Consider the following 19,709-nt stretch of genomic DNA (forward strand, 5'->3'; position numbering starts at 1 on the left):
TGCTTGTCTGTTTCCCCTTGCTCATCTAGTAAACTAAACTAACCTTATTTACCTCCCTCAGGTATCTTTTAGATTTTTCCCTGTGATTAGCCATCTGTCAAGAGAGAAGTGAAGCAAGTTTGTTTACAGTATTGCCAGTGCAAAGGTTGCTCGCACGAAAAAGAAAGCCCTAGCTTCCAGGTTCATTGACAGAATTATGGAAATTTGCCTGTTGAGTAGATTACTTGCAAAGCTTTTTGCTGTATTGCTCTCTCTTTGCACCTTCTCTCTTGGCCTTAATCTGAATATGTCTTCTGGTGCTGTATCGTGTGGGTTATTGCTGCTAATTGCAAAATATGTCACACGTTAAATCCAGAACACAGTGATATTTGGGCACACTTGTGCAGATCCTGAAGAAGTATAAGCAGTCTAAGCAGCTTAGTGCTTTTAATTTTAAAACAGTAAATGGAATTTCTATTTCTTGTTTATCCATTACAGAATTTTAAAAACCGAGAACTATCTCTCTAAATGTAAAGTAATCAACTCTTTGAGATGAAAATATGAGATTTTCTGTGTTGGATTAGGCTATTTTGTCATTGTCTGTAGTATCCTCATGCTGTCTGTGACAAGTAGCAGAAAGGTAGAGTAGAAAAGAAGGAGCATGACTTCTTACAGAGTAACATTTTAAAGAAACTTTTTGGTGGCTTGCACAAAACAATCTTGGCCCGTGCTTGGGGCTTCCAGGTATTATAATAACAGCATCTTTTAAGGATAATATGATTTATTTTTATTGCTGAAATTGAAATGTAAGAAAAATTTCCCCTTCATCACCATCCATGCCATTAATAATACAGCCAGTCTGAAGTTATTGTTGTTACGTTATTCTCTGTATCTTTAGGTAGAGGTTATGAGGAAGTGAGAGCACAGAAATGGTGGTAGGCTTAATGACTTCTGCTTACATTTAGCACACAACAAAGCCACTCACCCTACAGCTGATAAGAAAGCTTAGTCCAAATCAGAGTACCTAATAAGTGCCGTGTGTTCTTTATGATGTTAAAATTAGGCTAATGCAGCTCATGTTTTATATACCTGGCAAACAGTCCCTGCCCTTACTCCCTGCCCTGTGTTCAGGCTTTCCATTCTCTCCCTGGTATGCCAGGAGTAGGAAGGAGCTGTTAGAAAGGTCCTGCAGAGTCTCATGGCAGTATGGAGGACCTGAGCCTTGTAAAACCACACGTATGGGGTTTTTTTCTCTTCTCTTTTGCTTATTTTTTTTCCTTGTATATTCTTTGGGATAGATTCAGTGGGTTTCCTCTGCACAATCTTGTTAGCTAGAAGTCTGGAATGGGAGGTCTTGAGGAAGCATTTTTTCAAGGTGCTGGCAATGACAAAGTAATGGGTGACCAGCAATACTGTGTTCACAATCTTAGCTGGGGGGGTAGACATGACCACAGATGGATGATGGCAAGGATGAGTGACAGGAAGAGATTCTGCAGGGCACAGGACCTCAGCAGAGCATCTACCTGTTCGTATAAGCTTCATTTCCCACCTTTTAAGCCCTTTGCTGCTATTACATGCTTGAAGACAGCTGGCCTATTCCTATAAACGTGCTTGTTGCCTCCTAATCCTGGGAAAGCACTGTTGTTTTTGTAATATAAATACAACTTATTACTATTTAAATCACTTTTTAGTTCATATGTAAAAGTACTGTGCAAGCTATTCTATCACTTCGTAATTAATTAAAGTTGTCAGATTCCGTGCCTTAAATTGAGAAACCTATGCTGCATAATTTCAGTGTAATAAATCCCATACCAATTTATGCCAAAGTTCCTACTTTGACTATATTCCTCTGTCTTCTGATGCACAGGATGGAATGTCAATTTGGAATAAGGAGATAGCACAAAATACATGGGAATTGGAGGAGGTGATGGAGCCAAGGGCATGACAGCATCCTATTTCTGTACCTACTGAAAAAGGACATAAGCAAGCCAACCCCAAAGTCCTTAGTGTTTGAAGGGAGAACACCAAAATTTGCACAGCTTGGAAAAATTTTATTGCCCTAGTGATGCTCAAGGAAGGCACCACCAAATGCAGAAGGAAATAGGAAGCCCACAGCAGGTGCTGGAGTGGTACCTACTGCTCTCTTGCTGAAGTTGATGAGTTATGGGATGGCAATTGAAATTTCCTGCAGGATGGTTCTACTTATGGCTGCAGCTGGCAATGTCATAGTGCCAAAGATAATAGAAGATTTAATCTAGAGAATGGCACGATGGTTGCAAAACTGGCCCTGAATAAATTGATATGGAAAAAGGTTCTAGCCATGATGGTGTAAGGTTCTGGAGCAAGTCTCAAGGAGAGGCACTGAGGAAGGGGAAAGAGGATGTCAGTGGTTCTGAGAGGCGTGTTGCTGCTGTTTCATGAATACCAGTGGGTATTAACTACTTGGTTTGAAGGGGCAGAGCTCTGAGGCAGGGGACTCAAGTCCCAAGCTGTCTCTCATGTTCTTACTAGTTGTTTTTTTTTCCTTTTGACTCTGACCGCTTCCCAGTCAGGACCAAAAATAATGATCAGTACATTCTAATTTTTAACAAGGCAAGAATTGTGCAGGAGTCTTGGTCTTAGACATCCAATGGTGTAATGCCAAGACACCCTAATCAGCCCATTTTGCTGTTTAATGCTGAATCATGATGGTCAATTCTGTTGTTTAAGAAATGTTGGAACAGAACCGCTTCCCTCCTGTCTGCTTTCCTGAGAGGCAGGAAGAACAGGTTTAACTGAGAAAATAAGTGGCTTGTGTCTGACATTATTTGGGATAAAATGTGACATTCTGAAATTGCCTTTCAGATCCTGTAGAAATGCAAAATTATCCGGTTCTGGCCACTCTGGAAACTCAAGTAAATATTCCTGTATTTAAGATGGGATGTTAACAGCATCTGTGAAAATTCAGGAGGAAAAACACTGCAGTTTTGGCCATGATTTCATATGCTTATATACTGAAATACTTATCTTTCAGTTGTAGAACTAAAACATATCTGTATTCTTTGTCTCTTCTCAGAAAACTAGAAGGCTCAATCATTTAAATCAAATTTGTTTAAGTCAGGGAGACTTAGTGGCATGCAGTATGGCCTTCAAATGCTGTATTTCAGATAAAGAGCAAGACTCCTATCAACTCACTAAAAGTCAGTACTTAACAATAGCTCTCTTTCGGAACCCCAATGAAAGATGCCTACTGTGTCTAAAAAATGGGTTATTTTAGCTCTAAATTGCCACTTACCTCCTACTCAGTATTCTGACACTTGGGACTATTTCTGCTTCATCCTTGAAAGCTTTCCCAGTACATATTATCAAGCTAAAACTCATAAGCAAAGTCCTGTCCTTGCATGACTTTTTCCTCTAATTTAAATAAATTTTTAATAAGCCAAATAAAACCCCACCAAAAACCGAACACAAACCAACAAAAAAAAAAGGAATCTTTTTCCTCTTTCCTCATGAAGATCTACGTAGCTAGCTCCTGCATGAGTCACCAGATTTCTCAGCTGATAATTTATCTATTAGATTTATCTGTCCCCACCTTTTTTATGCATGAAGTACAAGTGATCTATGTGGGAAGATTAAACATTTTCTTTTCAATTTATGCCATTTCATAGTATAAGCCAGGTCATCTTAATACCAGTTACTTTATAAAGTCAAACTGCCTTAATGCGTATACTTCTGTCAGCATTATGGTAAATCAGTTTGTTGTTCAGGCAGTTCAGTTGTACTGAACAACAACATCAGTTGTTTAGTATGTTCAGGCCATATACTATCTTTTTATAAAGCTCTAGATGTCTGCCCTTACCCAGACTATTCTCATCCAGTTTAAAACTTGATTTTACCTTTCATCCCTTTGTGATTTTCCAGGCAGAGTTTCCAGAGCTCTAGTTATGTCAACTCTTTAGGTCTGGTGCCTCAAGCCAAAGAAAATGTGAATACTTCCCATATAAGAACAAAAATGGAGGGTTGTACACATCAGAGCAAAACCATATTTTATTTGTTGTCTAGCATGCCCATTTCTTTTCAAGTGTCCCTGTAGCTGTCTACTCTGCTATCAGAGTAGGATTAAAACTCTTACTGTGTCTCTGAATTCTGAGAAGCTTAGACATATCTGAAGAATTTAATTTACAGTTATGTTAAGAAACTTAAAAATGAATGTTTTTTTTGGAAGAGCTGTTTAGTTTGCTCTTAGACAGTGCTGCTGTTCTACAGCAGAAAACAGAAGAAGGCTGTGTCAGTTTAACAGAACAGAAAAAGGTCTTCCCAGGCATAAAAAACTTAAAAACCTTTATATTAATTAATAATATTAATTAAGGCATTAGGAAAATGTTTTGAAATAGCTATACTCCTATCTTTCATGCTGCCCTCTCAAAATATGAGTTAAACAGTCTTGTGTGCATTAATATGCAAAGTCTCAGCGTGATACAACTGGGGAGGGATGAAGAGGAGTGAACAGTCCTTACCCTGGCCTTATAGAATTAAAGACATCTTCTTAGACTTAGATAAAAATAGATTCCATTAGGTAATGTTTGGGGATTTCTTTTTTTCAGATTGGACTTCCAGTAGAGTTTAAGAAAGATGGGGAGCCACCTCCCACTGAAAATCAGTGTGAACTGACACCACCATTCTTTTTAACATCTTCTGAAAAGCCCATCATGCAATATTCCCTTCCCTTCCCTTCCCTTCCCTTCCCTTCCCTTCCCTTCCCTTCCCTTCCCTTCCCTTCCCTTCCCTTCCCTTCCCTTCCCTTCCCTTCCCTTCCCTTCCCTTCCCTTCCCTTCCCTTCCCTTCCCTTCCCTTCCCTTCCCTTCCCTTCCCTTCCCTTCCCTTCCCTTCCCTTCCCTTCCCTTCCCTTCCCTTCCCTTCCCTTCCCTTCCCTTCCCTTCCCTTCCCTTCCCTTCCCTTCCTTTTTTTTTTTCTACCTTTTTTTTTCACTTTCCGTTTCTTCATTCAGAAAGTCCAAATAATTATTGCCTTCTTTCTACTACACCCTTCTACTTCTTTTGAAGAGACTGATTTGTACAGTCATGGAAGTGCTACATTTTTGTCAGTTGTGGTCTCTCTGTGTGAATACGTGTGGAAAGGACAGAAGATATCTGGGAGGATGCATAACTTGTTTTCTAACAGTTGTTGCATTTCCCTTTCTCAAAACTCTTTGCTTGGGCTGCCCTTTCTTACTGTGTGTGTATCATCCAAATTAAATTTTATACCAACCACTTATATCTAAAATAAAGGTTCTGAAGAAATGTGCTGAAGTTTAACCTAATTTCTGTCTTGATGCTTAAACAACACAACAGAGGAAACCACCCAGGAAGCATCTGTATTTGACTGAAACGCTGGGTTTTTTTCCTGATCCCCATCTTTCATTTCAAGGAGAAAAAGCCTCCCTATAAGCAGCCAATACTGCCTATAGCAGAGACATTCAACTTCATATATTGTGATAATTCAGGTTTCTTAGCTGTCCGCTAATTTCCTGTGGACATTTCTCCCACGTCCCATCTAAATAAAGAATGAAAAGAAAATGAAATTAATGAAATACCTCCCTTATTTGAAGGCCATTGCAAAGCTCCAATTGCATTTATCTGGTTAAGTCACTTCTGGAAATATTTTTGATAGCTTACTTAGTTTATGATGTTTTCAAGCAAGAGATTGTAACAGTCCTTATAAACATCCCCAAGACTGGGAAATTGTCTGCGAACAATTCGATCCCAGCGTGGCAAGTGTTGATGATCCAACCGTACCAGAAGCAGAGTCTGGGAGGGCTTTTTAACCCACATTTATTCTGCTTTGCATTGTGAGCAATAGCTGTAAAAATAGTAATTTTTCTCTTAAATATTAGTTGAATTGATAGAGTGATGTGACTGCCAACAACAAGCTCAAGGGTGTGTGGTCCTCTGCTGTACTCACCTACTCCTACGGGGCATGGGAGTCTGGTTTCCTCTGCCCCGAGATTAGGCCAGTGATGTGACTGGAGGTTCAGTAGAGTGATCTTTCTTAACGGGGCTTCTGCCTTGTTCTTAGCAGATCCTTCTGCTACAGACTAGTGGGGTTTTGGAGGGAAGGTCTGAATAATGCTTAGTCACAAGGTGATGTCCCAGTCCTGCAGCAAAGATGTTTGGCAAGTAAAGAGAGCTGTTGTGGGTGACACATTCTGGAGATCAGGCTCTGAGAATAAAAACTGAATCCTGTTGTAGCCTAAAAAAATCCAGCCAGTGCCTGTAGTTGTTATTTCCCAAGGGCCCTGGCAATACTTGCCCCTCTATAAGCAGGATTCGAATTAACAAAAAGTGAACAAAGCTAGTGAAAAAACTCTTGTGTGGGTGAAAACTATTGTGTACCTTTTGGAGTCATATTGAAGTTTTTCCTTAATTACCAGAATAATAATATGAGAAGTGTGTTGGTTTCAGGGACAAACTAATTGATTTTCTGGAAGAATAAAATATGTTTTCTGCTTTAAACAACTGAATTCTCACTAAAGAGTTAAGAGGCTTGTTGCAGAGAACTGGAATTACGGCATGTGCTTTGCTGTGACTAAATACAAACCAGAAAAAGGGAGCTGATTCTACTAATATGGCTCTTCTTCTTAAGGAATTGAATGAACCAAAAGTCTGCATATGCTTCACATGCTGCTCTTCATGGCCAGAAGGAGAGTAAGGGATGGATGTCAGGGAGTTCAGTCAGTAAATCCTTTGGGATAGTGAAACTCACTAAGCTTAAAAAGAGAAGGGGAGTTCAGGCACGACAGTTTCTGACAGTCCCACTTGTGTTTGTCACTTCAAGAACACTTCATGTTGAACTTTCAATAGCAGCTAATTCAGTGCTGGATCAGTCTCTAAAGCCTTCGGAGTAGTTGTGCCTTTGGAAAGGAAGAATCTGAGGAGAGAAGAATCCTGAAAAATGAAATGAAGGAGGAGGGAATTCTCAGTGTCTAGGCCCTGACAGAATTAAAATTTCCCTATATGTTTCACAGTTTGAAATGAAGCAGACTAAAATGTCTCATTTTCTTGAAAACTCTTTACAGTTGAATCCCAGCTATGTGTTTAAGACTTACTGTTCTCACTGGAAATGAAGCATCAGAAATGTAAAAAATCTACTTGCAGAGAAGTGTTCTAATTTGTCCCTTTCTGCATCCCCACAGCTCCGCTCTTGCAATGACATTGACGCAGGAGTCAGTTCTGTCCAGCAGCATTTTGAGCTATCTGCTTTCATATGGCTGCTTCCGCTTCACTTATTTTGACTCCTCTGAATTCCATCCGAGTTCCAAATTTGTATTTGGCTCTGCTTACCCAAGTGCATGTCTAGACATGTGAGTGTGCTCTGGTAATGACGCATTCCCTCCCTTGATGATGATGTAATTTTCCCCATCAATCCTAGTTTTGGTGAAGAATTTAGTAATAGCAATCATTCTGATGAAACATCAATAACATCTGCTCACCCTCCTTTTTCCTAGACTTGTTTCTCTTTGAAAGGACCATCTGTTTCAGAGTACTTGCACTCCTCTGAAATGTCCCTTTTCCTTTTGCTTTTTTGTCTCATAGTTTTATTCCTCCCTTTCCATCAAGCTCTGTAAAACTCTACCTTCTTCTGGTTCCGATAACTGTCTATAAGATTTGTATCTTTCCAACCTGTCATGTTCTCATGACTCCGTTGTGCCTTAATTTTCTTTCAGTGCCCTGCCTCTGCTCAGCCTTTCTTCCTGTGCTCCCAGAAACGCCTGAGATAAGTGACCATAATGATTTGGTTTAACAGTGACACTTGTGAAGTCACTGTGCTGACACATTTTCCTACAGTAAAATATGAACTATATATGCTGTTACATTCAGTGAACTAAGTGTTGTTTCTTATTCCCAGCTCCACCTTAAACTAAGCACATCTTTGTCTAATCACTACCACTAAATGAATTAGTGACATTCCATATGGCGCAGAGGCTTTTTGGAAAAAAAGTACAAAAAATAATCTCTTCACAAATATTTTCAGAACTGCCAAAATGACTATTGAAATTTGCTAGACATATTCTCCTAACATAGCCTTGGTTAAGCCAAGGCATGATGCTTAAAATATTTGAATTTACCAGGAAGTTTGCTTTTTCTTCTAAAGACTGTGTGTTCAAAGCTCTTGTTTACCTGTCAATCTCTTGTTGGAGAGAAAAATCATGTATTGTGTTTCAAATTTCACGTTGGTTTTGCTCATCCAAGATAAAATGGTCTTCATACCAAAACAGTATGCTTTGGAAATCAGGAGGGCTCACTCTCAGTGTAGCCTGAAACATACTGTGTGATCTTTGGCTTGCCATGCACAAGATACAACAATAACACTCTCTTCAGACACCGATTGCCCAAAGGTTTATTTTGTAAACACTTTTAGATCCTACAGTGGAAAATGCTGCATGAAGTTTACAGTTAATGATGCCCAAAATAAAGAAGAGATACCATAAATCTTCCTCATGCTTTTTTCAACTGTTCTTGTGGATAATGTCCTGGTTACATCCCAGTGCAAAATCCTGTCTGGATTTCTCATGCTCATTTTAACTGGAATAAATGCCATGAGTTTAGTCACACAGAGGAAGTATTCACAATGTTCCTCTTGAGGCAATTCTTTCAGATGATTAACTTAGGAGACTGGTCTCCTTAAGCTCCCTCTGTCAGTGGAGTGGGACGTTCCTCCAGATGACAACTGACAGCAGGAGCTTAACAAATGTGTCAGTAGCTGTAGCTGTACTGGTAAAAAGGAGGGGGTAGAAAGGATTGCACCCACATTCATTTGGCAGATTTTGTTCTAGGTCCAACTAGGTCCCTTTCCATAGCACTGAGCATGTCTGGATTTTCTTCTGGCCAGCATACAATGGCTAGATGGTCCTAAGATACATGAATTTTTTCCTCCAGTTCAAATTGCCTTAAATACTCTGATAGGCTGTGCTACAAAATATTATGCATACTCTCCAGGCAGTGGCCCCTAGCTGGAATAAACCAGCACTAGATTGCAAATTGGAGACGTCTAGTAAGCTCACTTCAGAAGAAGCCTGGGAGCAAAACACAATACATGAAATTAGAAGGAACAGAACAACAGAATAAAGAGGTAAACACCAGAAATGGACTTTCTGTAGTGTGGGTGTTAATTTTTTTCTGGTTCTTTGTTTGTTTGCTTGTTTGTTTGTTTTTCAGGGAAAAGCAACTGCATTAAGCTGTGATCTTTCCACTGTTGCTAAGCAATGCCCATGTCACCAAAATCCCTGGCTCCTTACTTTGGTTCTTCAGTGGAGCACTGAAAACGAAACTTCAGCTCTGAAGTACACCTTTGCCCCATATTGGGTGAAATGATTAATGTGGAAAAATACAAAATAGGGAGGAAGACAGATGGAAACATTACAGAATTCTTATTATGTAGTTAAACCAAGGTTTTGTTTTCTGACTGGCAGCTCCCCTCTCTCTGGACTCTTGGCTCTGTCTTACCTCTCTTCCCATCTGTCCATGTCCTGATTTCCCTTTGGAATTGCCAAGTCTGAGCCCAAGACTAGGCTGAGACTTGAAACTCTTTCACATTTCCAGGCAGCCATGTGCAGTCATATAGGTGGGAATAGAATCTCCATGGGTTAACATCTACCATCTCCTTTATCCTTCATCTTCCTCATTGCCTCTTACCCAGAAGAGGTGCTCTGTTATGCAGTGCCAGCAATTGCATGATGCTGCAGGGAAGGCTTTATATCAAATGACATGGAGGAAGAAGCATCTGCCAGCAAATAATAACAGTTCTGAGCATGATTCTGATTATAAAGACCTAAATCCTAAGAATCCTACCCTATAGCTCCTGAACTAGAACCATCAGAGAGAGTACCTAATTTTGCTAGGCACGGAATGAAAATGATTCCTGTCATGGAGAACTTACAATCAAAGTTCAAGATGGAAGACAAGAGGTTATTGCACCTAGATAGGGAAAATACATGCTAAAGACAAATAGGTGTGTTTCAATGCTCTTCCCTTTCTGTCAAGTACAACACTGTCAGTGGAAGGGTGAAGCAGTTCCATGTTATTGCTGTGTTATAAGCTGTGTTATTTTTATGCTTGCAAAAAAGACTATAACAGGAGCTCTGTTGTCCTCTATAGTGTAACTTTGCAATCAGTAACTGGAGAAGGGAAAAGGCAGGTATGGAAAAGACAATGAGGCCTAATCACTTTTGGAAACCTGGCCAGTTTTTTAATAGTGGTTCCCTAGCTTCTTGACTCTTTAGTGTTCCAGCTTTTAATGGTGGCATACTTAATGCTTATGCTTAAATGACATCTTTCAGGGAAGTTTTGTCAATATTCTTGAAGTAATACTGATTTAATAAAGTTTTGAATTGACAAAAAAAAAATGGTCAAAGGATAGCATAAACAGGAATAATTTCAAAGAAAAAAAAAGGATGTGCCTCTATGGGGATAATACTAGGCTAATGGATGAAGAGGTAATGGTGGTTTAGAGAGGTTCCTCTGAGGGCTCAATCTGTTGTATGTTAGATCCAGCTGCCCATTGCCTAGGGAACTCTTATAGCTGTTGAGAGTTACTGGGACACAAGAATGCTTCAGTCCATGCCCTACTTACACAGTCTTGCTTTGAAGGCTGCCAGAAATCTGTTGGCGAAAACATTCTTTACCACCCAAAAATACCCTTCAAAAAGAGTCTTGAGTCCTTTTTTTTTTTTTTGAAGGAGACAACCTCCCCAGCTGCCTTGCATTGCTATTTTGGTTTCTTGGTACCATTTGCTGAACAACTGTGTATGCTGCTATTCCTGTCCCTCTGTGAGTGGAGTTTTACCAGGGCCACTGAGAGGGCTGGAGTTCTCTTGACCAGGCATTTGATGTAGGAGCACCTTCACGGTTCCTCATCCCCTCAGGTTTGTGGCTTTTCCAGGTTGTTTCCTGCTTGGTTTCAAACTTCTGCTCTAGGCAGTAGGCAGCAGAATCACTGCTTTGTGACAGATGGTCCTCCTTGAAGTGAGTCCTTCGTAGCTCTGCAGTATTGCAAGCTCTCTGGGATCAGGGAAAGGGACACTGTTTTATACAACAGAGTATCACCATTTACGCTTTCAGATCTTCCTTAAAATCTGGGAAAACATGACAAAGGAGAGAGGCATTAGGGAGAAAGGAGGATGGTGAAAGGAAAATCAGAAAAGAAGGGAGAGTATTCTTGTATCAGTAGAGCAGGTGTGACCCTCTGTCATTGCTCTCTACAGATAATGAAACAGTGAGTTGAGTCAAAGGGAAGGTAAGGTGGTCTTACCTTACCAACATTTTTCTGTGGGTAAAAAGGTTTGTAGTAGGAAGTAACTAATATATATATATTGAAATATACACTAGTTCAATAATTACATGTTTGCCAATAACTCTGGAGCCATCAGAGCATCTTCTTACAGCAATTGACAGGAGCATTATTCTTTCTGAATGTAGGTATGGTAATTGTTTTTAACATATATAGTATAATTCCCCATGCTCAAATGCAGCTATACTATACTTTTTAAACCTAGTTATAGGGAAAAGGGCATTTTTGTAATCTACTAGAAAAAGTGTTTTTGAAAAATCAACTGTTTTTTTACACAATGGATTAGTTTTATAAGCATTCAACATTGAACCTCCTTAGCAAAACCCACTCTTGCTTGCCCATATACAAGTACTCCCAGGTTTTTAGTACTTTAGACTCTGTGGCACTCCAGTTTCTGTGAGAGTTAACTGCTCTCTTTATTATTTCTTCCATTGTCAGCAGAATGGTGCTGAAATAAGTCTTAAAGAATCTTCCTTTTTATTGAATGTTAAGAATAAATTTCTTCAGATGGCAGGTTGAATAGTCAAGGAATAAAAAAAAAAAAAAAAGTGAATGTTCCTCCCCATATAATTTTATTCAAGTCCTTGCATGACTGAATTTAATAATAGAACTGTTACTGACTTCAGCTGGGAAAGGTTTGTACCTGGTCTGGAATGTACTGGAGGAATAAGCCTGGAAATTGTGATGGAAGCACTCAACTCCTAAACCAAACTAGCGGTGGTTTGGTCCATTCTCTGAAAGAGATAACGGCCTGAGCCCTAAAAGGGCCAACAATTCCTTTTGTTCCCATCTGTTCTCTCAAAAGCCACAGAGGCAGAACAGCCCAGTCAGCATCAGTGCACATCAGGTTGGAACAACAACTGTGTGATTTACACGTGACCAGAGTGTGGGCTTTCCAAGACTCATTTATCAAGGGGCAAAGAAAGTCATGGGTACAAGGAGTCTCATGCATACCTTTCCCATGGCATTTAATTTGACTATGAGTCAACACTTTATCCCCATAACTATGACAGATTAAGGGAGCCACCTTTGAGCTCTCCCTGCTAAGCAACCTGGCTGCATGGCAGTGAGCTCCCCTTGAGCTGGGAAGCCTCTCAAGGTTGCTCCTAATGACCTAGACACTTCTTTGGTAGGTGACTCTCATCATGCATAGCCTTGTACGAAAGTGCACTAAGATTTTGTCTTGGTAACTTTGATCTTTATTTTGGTAAGCTTGGCTCTGCCTCAGTACCTCTGAATCATTGTTGTATCCTTTGTGCAGTACCATAACAGAGTGAACCTTGCCATCAGATGTTGGTAAGTCACAGTTTTATAACATCACCTTTCAATGAAACCAGCTTTGCTGATGCCATTGGCACTAATTCTTTAAGTAGTATGAATTGCTTATTTGCCGCAAACTGGCATAGTCAGAAAAATCTTGAATCAGGATTCACAAGAGAAACACACAATATTCTTAAAATGTTTTCTTCAGAGAAGAACAAAGTTTAGGGATCAGAGATTCGTTGTAGGCCTATGTGTTTATCTGTAAGCAATGGACATTTTCTGTTATCTCACTTCGAGGGTTCTTTACAGATATATGGCTATATAAAAATATAAATAAGTAATCAATATTATGAAATATCATCTGAACTAAATATGGGATACTTTAAAAACCAGTAATCACTCCAGAGAATACACTTTTTATGAGTTTTCACTTTCAAGTGAAACCATGTTTCACATACCACAGTGACCATGCTGTTTAGTTGGAGATTTCAAGGATGTCTCTAGTCTTCTTTTGTATGTTTCCATTATCCATGTATTTTTTCTTGTACTAATTTTTGTTCAGAACAAATGTTAATGGTTTTACAAAATGCTGAAGAACTTTTTATTTTGTGCTTTATGGCTTTCCTTACAATAGTGTTCTCATATGGATAAGAAGGGCAATTATGGAACTGTATTTTATGTTTTGTAATTTGCTTTTGCAAGTTATTTCACTTGAGATGAGCTCTTTGTAGATCAAAAGAGACTGCAGGGCTGTGCATGATGCTTGCACAGCAAGTCACACACAATATTTTGCCTGTCTTTCAGCTCAGAATGTTTTGTTCAACACCACACTACTTTGTTTAAGAATGAGGCCTTGACCTGAGAGAAATATCCCAACTAACCTTAATTCATTTTTTCTCTTTTCATTCACAGATCCCTTTTCTTGCATTTCCTCTTCATCCTTGATGCCTATTAAATCTCTGAAACTAAGGTGAAAGGTGCTTCTTAAAGCTGAGCAGCACATCATCTCAGCCTTGTCTATCCCTATGACCCCATCTCAAAATTGGGGTTTTTTTCTGCACTGAAAAATTTTAAACCACTGTCTTTCTGACAGTGTTTCACATTTTAACCTGAAATATGCTGGGGCAAGCCTTGAATTATGATTTGGTTTTGCATTACAAATTCATTGCTTGTGGATACTTGTCATGTTGTAATGCATCTCTACACAGATGACAGGATTCAACTCTTGCCTGTTTTCATTGGCTTCCAGTGGTTGACTGAGCAGTGCTTTTTTTTTGTTTTCAGGAAGGGCATGTGAAATGTGCAGAGCAGAAACACAACACATTACACTGCAATTCACTGGAGTGTTATGTGCCCTTCATGCAATTTGCGTGACAGCCACTGCCTTGTCTCTGCTGTTGGAATCTTTGCCTCTCTGCTATTCCCTTGTGAATTTCTTACTTTTGTTCATGAAACGCCCAATTTATTTGCCACTGCAAAACATTGTATATTCTTGCTAACTGGGACATCCTTTTTTTTCTTCCTTCCTCCCAACCTGGCCAGGACAGAAGTTTGTTCCACAATACAGTCTCCAGTGATAAGTCTCATTCAATTTTAACTGTCTTACATAAAAGAGCTCTGCTTTAGAGACTATTTAATGGTATTTGAAAGCCAGATTGTGACTTGAATTTTGTATATCTATAAACCATGCGACCTACCTGAATCTTGTTTCCAAGAATACAGAATGTAAGGTATTGTATTCAGAGGCACAAAAGAAGTGTCAGTGAGCTTTCTGCTTTGCACCACCTCAGATCCCACAGCAAAGGTGGAATTGTAGGGTACTGACTGCAGAACAGGCCATCAATAAAAAAAGTGTGCTGGCAAAGAGATGAGTGTGACTTCTTTTACCCCATGCGGCTTCTCTGATGCTCTTGGTCATTTTTTATGTATCATTTGTGCTCAAACTGATCGCTGTGGTGATAGGTAGAAGAGGTCTCTATCTATTTATCAACTGAGTATCATCCTCTGAATTCTGCAGAAAATGTTTCCTCTTTCTAGTTATACATTTTCATCAAAGCTGGGCCATTTGCTGAATAATCAAAGGCCTTGCTTGCCTGTCCTAGATTAATCTGGCAATGAAACTCCTACAATATTTTAAGCAGTCAGGTTGTAAAATAAAGATGGACTTCTTGTAACTGTGAAGTGGAAATTAGTGCAAATTCTTTCCTTTCTATTAAGATTTTGCCAATGTCTGTGGATGGACTGTAAGTTAAGCTGTATTATCATGGTTCCTGCATCAACACAAGATCTCAATTAAGCTTTATTTGTGATAGGCTGGAAGCCAAAGTTGACTAAACTTTTTAGGTTTCTTGATCATGACAAGTGAGACAAAGATAAAATGTGGTATAAATTCTATATAAATTATATATTATAAACTAGGTATGCTGATGGTCTGAAAGGGGCTACAGTGGGCTCACTGAAGCTCATCTGACTGTTCCTTCAACTTTTCCAAATTGCTGTGGACAGGGAAAAAATGGGACTCACAACTTGTGTTCTACTTGGGGATACCCTTTGTTGATTTACCTCATCATAACACTTCCCTGTCTTGTTCATTGTTGTTTGCTCAGGTGAAAAAAAAAAATAGTGTCTGTTTTTCTTTAGCTATTACAAGGTTATTCTGCATTTAAAGTTTCATTTGCCATATGTAGTGTCAGCTTCCCTTTTTTTAGAGATTTAGCAAGTTCACAGTCAAATATTTTAGTATAAATCTATGTTTATAACTATGAATACTTGACACTGGTGAGATTTCAAACAAGCCTGTAGTTAAACTGAATTTCTTCATATGGCCCATTCCTTTTTCCTTCTACTGCAGGTGGTTCTTGTGTAGTTAAGGTCTTTTAAAGGCTGTTTAGTAATCTGTGTTTCTTTTGCCACTAATAACTTCACAGAGCAGCAGATAAAATTAATTATTTCCAGGTGGAATGAGAAGGCAGAGTCCTGATTATTGCCATTCTGGGTGTGAATGTAATGAGGTGTCAAGGAAAAATAGGTTTGTGGTGTTTCTTCTCAAGCTGGATGTATTCAGTTCAAGAATAGCTTCTTCTGGAATGAAACAAAATTGTTGATGAGGCTTTCATAAAAAATTAAAATTCGACACACCTAGTAGTTTCTATATAAAATATCAACAAGCTTCTTCATATAAAGAAACTGTGTTTGGAGCTCATTTGTAAGAAAGAAAGAGTGTAGTTGTGTTTTTATTGCTTTGTTCCTTCATCCTGCTTAAGCATAACAAAGTCAGTTTGTGAACATCTTTCTTCTGTCTTTAAATACAGTTAGTGGAGACTTGTTTATCATCAGCCCAAGTTACTGACAAGACTTCCTTGAGAAATAAGAGATTTATTTTAAGACACTTTGAAAAATGGTCTGTCTATGAGAATTGGGACAAAAAAGTTTGATGACATTCAATTGCTGTTCCTGAGCCTGTTTGACTCATGAGAGACCATTTGACTAAGGGGCACAAGCATTCAACAGAGGGTTTGTTCTTAATAATGAGATGATGAGATGTTTGTTATCATAGCTCTTTTCCATCTGGCTTCCTATCATTAGACAAAGCATGTTGTCTGATTTGTCTGATTAATTTTTTTTTTTTTTTAGGGTTTTGCTAAGTTCTAAAAAACTAATTGTTGATAATAGAGTCAAACAGCCATAATAGCTAACTCTAAAGATACAATGCAGCATAAAGGAGCAGCATATCTTGCATCTTTTGAATGCCTTCTCATCTACAAAATCTTTTTCCTTTTCCTAACAACCAACAGAACCAGCAAATGGTCCTACTGGCCTGTTTCTTCTTTATTGTGTACTTGCTTCTTCTCGAGATGATAACAGAACTGCTATTCAGTTCAAAGGAACAGGTTCAGCATCTGTACAAACAGCAAACAAACCATCTGTGACAGTGAAGTCATGTTGTCTTTGTATGTTAATACCAAAATCCAGAAGAGCTGTGTCTTCTCCTCTTGTTTGATTGGTTGGGAAGCCATGCTTTGGTCACAGAAAACTGCTGGGATGAAGGCCCTGGCAGCACCTAGAGAAATGTGAACAATGTGGATGCTACATCACAGTCTTTTTGTGTTTGGTGAGATTAATCAGCCCCCAGATGTATAGGAATAGCAGATGGACATACTGTGGCTGTGTGCTTTGTGCATAGCTCAGGGTAATTCTGCTCTGGCAGATGTTGATCAGTAAAGAGGATGTTCTGTAAGCTGTGACTATAAAGTTTTGGTCTAGCTCCATAAGTTGTTTTTTAATTTTTAATAAATAACTCAATAAAAGTGTGAAATTGGACATTTTAATGTACTGATATTCCTACACTCAGTTTTATTGGCTATGCCAAATGTTTTGTGCTAGCATGCCCTGCTGCTGTCAAGCCTTCAATATATTGCACCTATGACAGAGATGAATATTTTTTAAATTCTCTTTTCTTTCTATATAAAATATTAGAAATCAGTTCTGTATTTGCTTGATCAGTAATAAACTGCTTTCATCCAATAAACTGTGAGTCTGTTGCATTTAAATCCCTAAAAAATTAAACTGTAATCAGTACAGTGACCTAAGTATATGAAAATATCCAGAACCCAAGACAGTAAATTTTTCATTTGCTCTGTAAAGACAACTCTTTCTAGGACCATCTTAAATAATACACTAGCAATAAGGAAAGATGGTTAAAATTAAATTAAGCAAAGGCAATTGATTACTAGAAAGCTATCTGATAAAATTCATGATAGGTACATGTTTAAAGTTCAAAACTAATATAACTTGGATTCTGACATAGCATGTGGTCCTTCTTACTGACATGATAAGTTGCAAGGTGTCATTTTGAGTTCACCTTCAAACTTAAGAAGAGAGCTAATAAGATGAAAAAAGGACAAACAGCAGCCAATTTTTAGAATATGAAATACATCTCTGGTAATTCCACCAAATCCAGTAACACTATTGCTGGAGGAAGGTAGGCTTCTGTCATGGTTTGACCCTGGCCCAATGCCAGTGCCCCCATGAAAACCCATCTTCCCTGGTGTCTGCTGTGAGATGTGATCAGAGACAGAGCAAAGCAGGCCTCCATTTGCAACAAAAGAAAAAAAACTTTATTATTACACAATTACAATAAAATTAACACACAGAGCAGAATGGAAAACCTTTTAAAACATTTCTCCTCCCCCCACTCAATTCTTACAGAATATTACAGAACCTTAGATCTTAATCCAGTCCATCACCCTTCAGATAATCAACTCAGTCCATCTCCACCCTTCAGATAATCACTTCTCATTTCATTAAGGAGAGAAGGAGCCCTCCTTGTGCCACCACAGGTAAATCCCCGTCACTCAGCAACTACACGTCGTGACTTCTTCCTTCCATGTTCAGTGCTCTCACCACTGCACATGGACCAGAGCTGCTTTTAGGGTTTCCCCTTTCAAGGACGCCTTGCCCAGTTCCAGAAGAGAACGACAGTCTCTCACCTCATTTTGGGACACCAGTCCCCCCCAATATTTCACCCCCTGGGGCCGAGGGGTCTCACCAGCACTTCATCACCTGTCGTCTCCGCACACATCACTCCTTTGGCGCAGCCTCCCCCTAAAATGCAGTCTCTGTATTACAGGAAAGGTTCTATCCATGGCTAATACAAGAAAAGTCCAGCCAAAAGCCACTCCATCATCTCCTCCACCTAGGATTTCCTCAACTTCTCCCAGTCCTTCTTCACTTGCACAACTCTGCATCACACTTGCGCATTCCTTCTTATCCGTTTCTCTCCTCTCTCAGCTCCCGGAGGATCAGCATTTGCAAGGTTTTCCATCGTCTCACAGAAGGGTTAAAATCACAGTCTCAGCTTATCTCGAACTCCCACACGACGGGGGAAAGACGGGCACTCTTCCCCTCGTCGGCCCCCCCCCCTTCTCCTCCTCGGCCAGGCCAGTGCTATCGAATTTCAAGATAGCACTGGCACCTCTCTCTCTCTCTCTCTCTCTCCTTTTGAGAAAGGGGGGCTGCCCACTACCTCTCCGAGTTCTTCCACCCTTCCGTCTCTTCCGTCTCTGCCCAAGGCTCTGGGCCCACCTCGCTCGGCCGCGTGGCCTTTTCCCCTCCCCCACCCAGCCCGAAGCTGGGCAGGGGAGGTCTGAACTCTTCCATCCACCGGAACCAAGAGAGCGTTCCCGTTGGGAGCTCTCGCTTTTAACCCCTGTGTTCTCAGAGGCGGATCCATATGCTCAATGGTCAAACCAGGTGCCAATATCCACATCTGGGCACCTATTGGTTTGACCACTACCACCTCCCAAAAACTCATTTCCTCTCAAACCACGACATTCCACCCCTTGGCTTTTCCAGCTCTCGGATCATCTTATGGATGGGAATCACAGCATCTTGAATGGTTCTATACTGTCGACGATGCACTATGGAGGTGGCAATTGGTACCTGTTGCTCTTCTCCCTTTAGAAGTCCTACTGCACATGGATTCTCGGACAGTCCAGGCAAGGTGTTCAATTGCTGGACACCCTCTGTCGCTACAGCTGCTATCCCAAATGCCCACTTGAGTCCTTTTGGGTCTTTGAAATACCCACTTCGGAGATAATCTATGTGCAGTACTCCCTGTCTCTGTGTCCCGCCAGCCGTGGGGGAGCGGGCAGATAACAAAACCCAAAACAAAACATTCACTCTTCAGAGCCAGTCTTGAAGGCACAGAACATAATATCCAGCATAAACAGAACACACAAATGGGGATACAAGCATCATAACGTCACCCTAGGACAGCTTCAATGGAGGTAAAGATGACCATTGAAACGGAACCTCAAGCCTTGATACAAAGTGCATTGAAATCAGGGAGAAGACTCATATTCTCTATTTTGATTCTTTCTCTCTTTTGATATACAATTATTCTTACAACTATTATTTTTTTCTTAAAACACACAACTCGTCACTTTTCAGGATGTATATCAGTCTTGATAATTATTTGCAAGCTACTCTATTCATGATCTTGTGCATGCCTGGATCTTGACAGTCTTGAGATCTGAATCAAAATTGTAGCAAAATTACACCTTTTTTTAGGAAAGGCATTTAATCCTCCCTATGTCTACAAATGCAGATTTCTCACAGCAGTATCTAGTGACTGGGAGATG

The sequence above is a fragment of the Motacilla alba genome, chromosome 1 (assembly GCF_015832195.1).
Source record: "Motacilla alba alba isolate MOTALB_02 chromosome 1, Motacilla_alba_V1.0_pri, whole genome shotgun sequence".
In the NCBI taxonomy this organism is placed as follows: domain Eukaryota; kingdom Metazoa; phylum Chordata; class Aves; order Passeriformes; family Motacillidae; genus Motacilla; species Motacilla alba.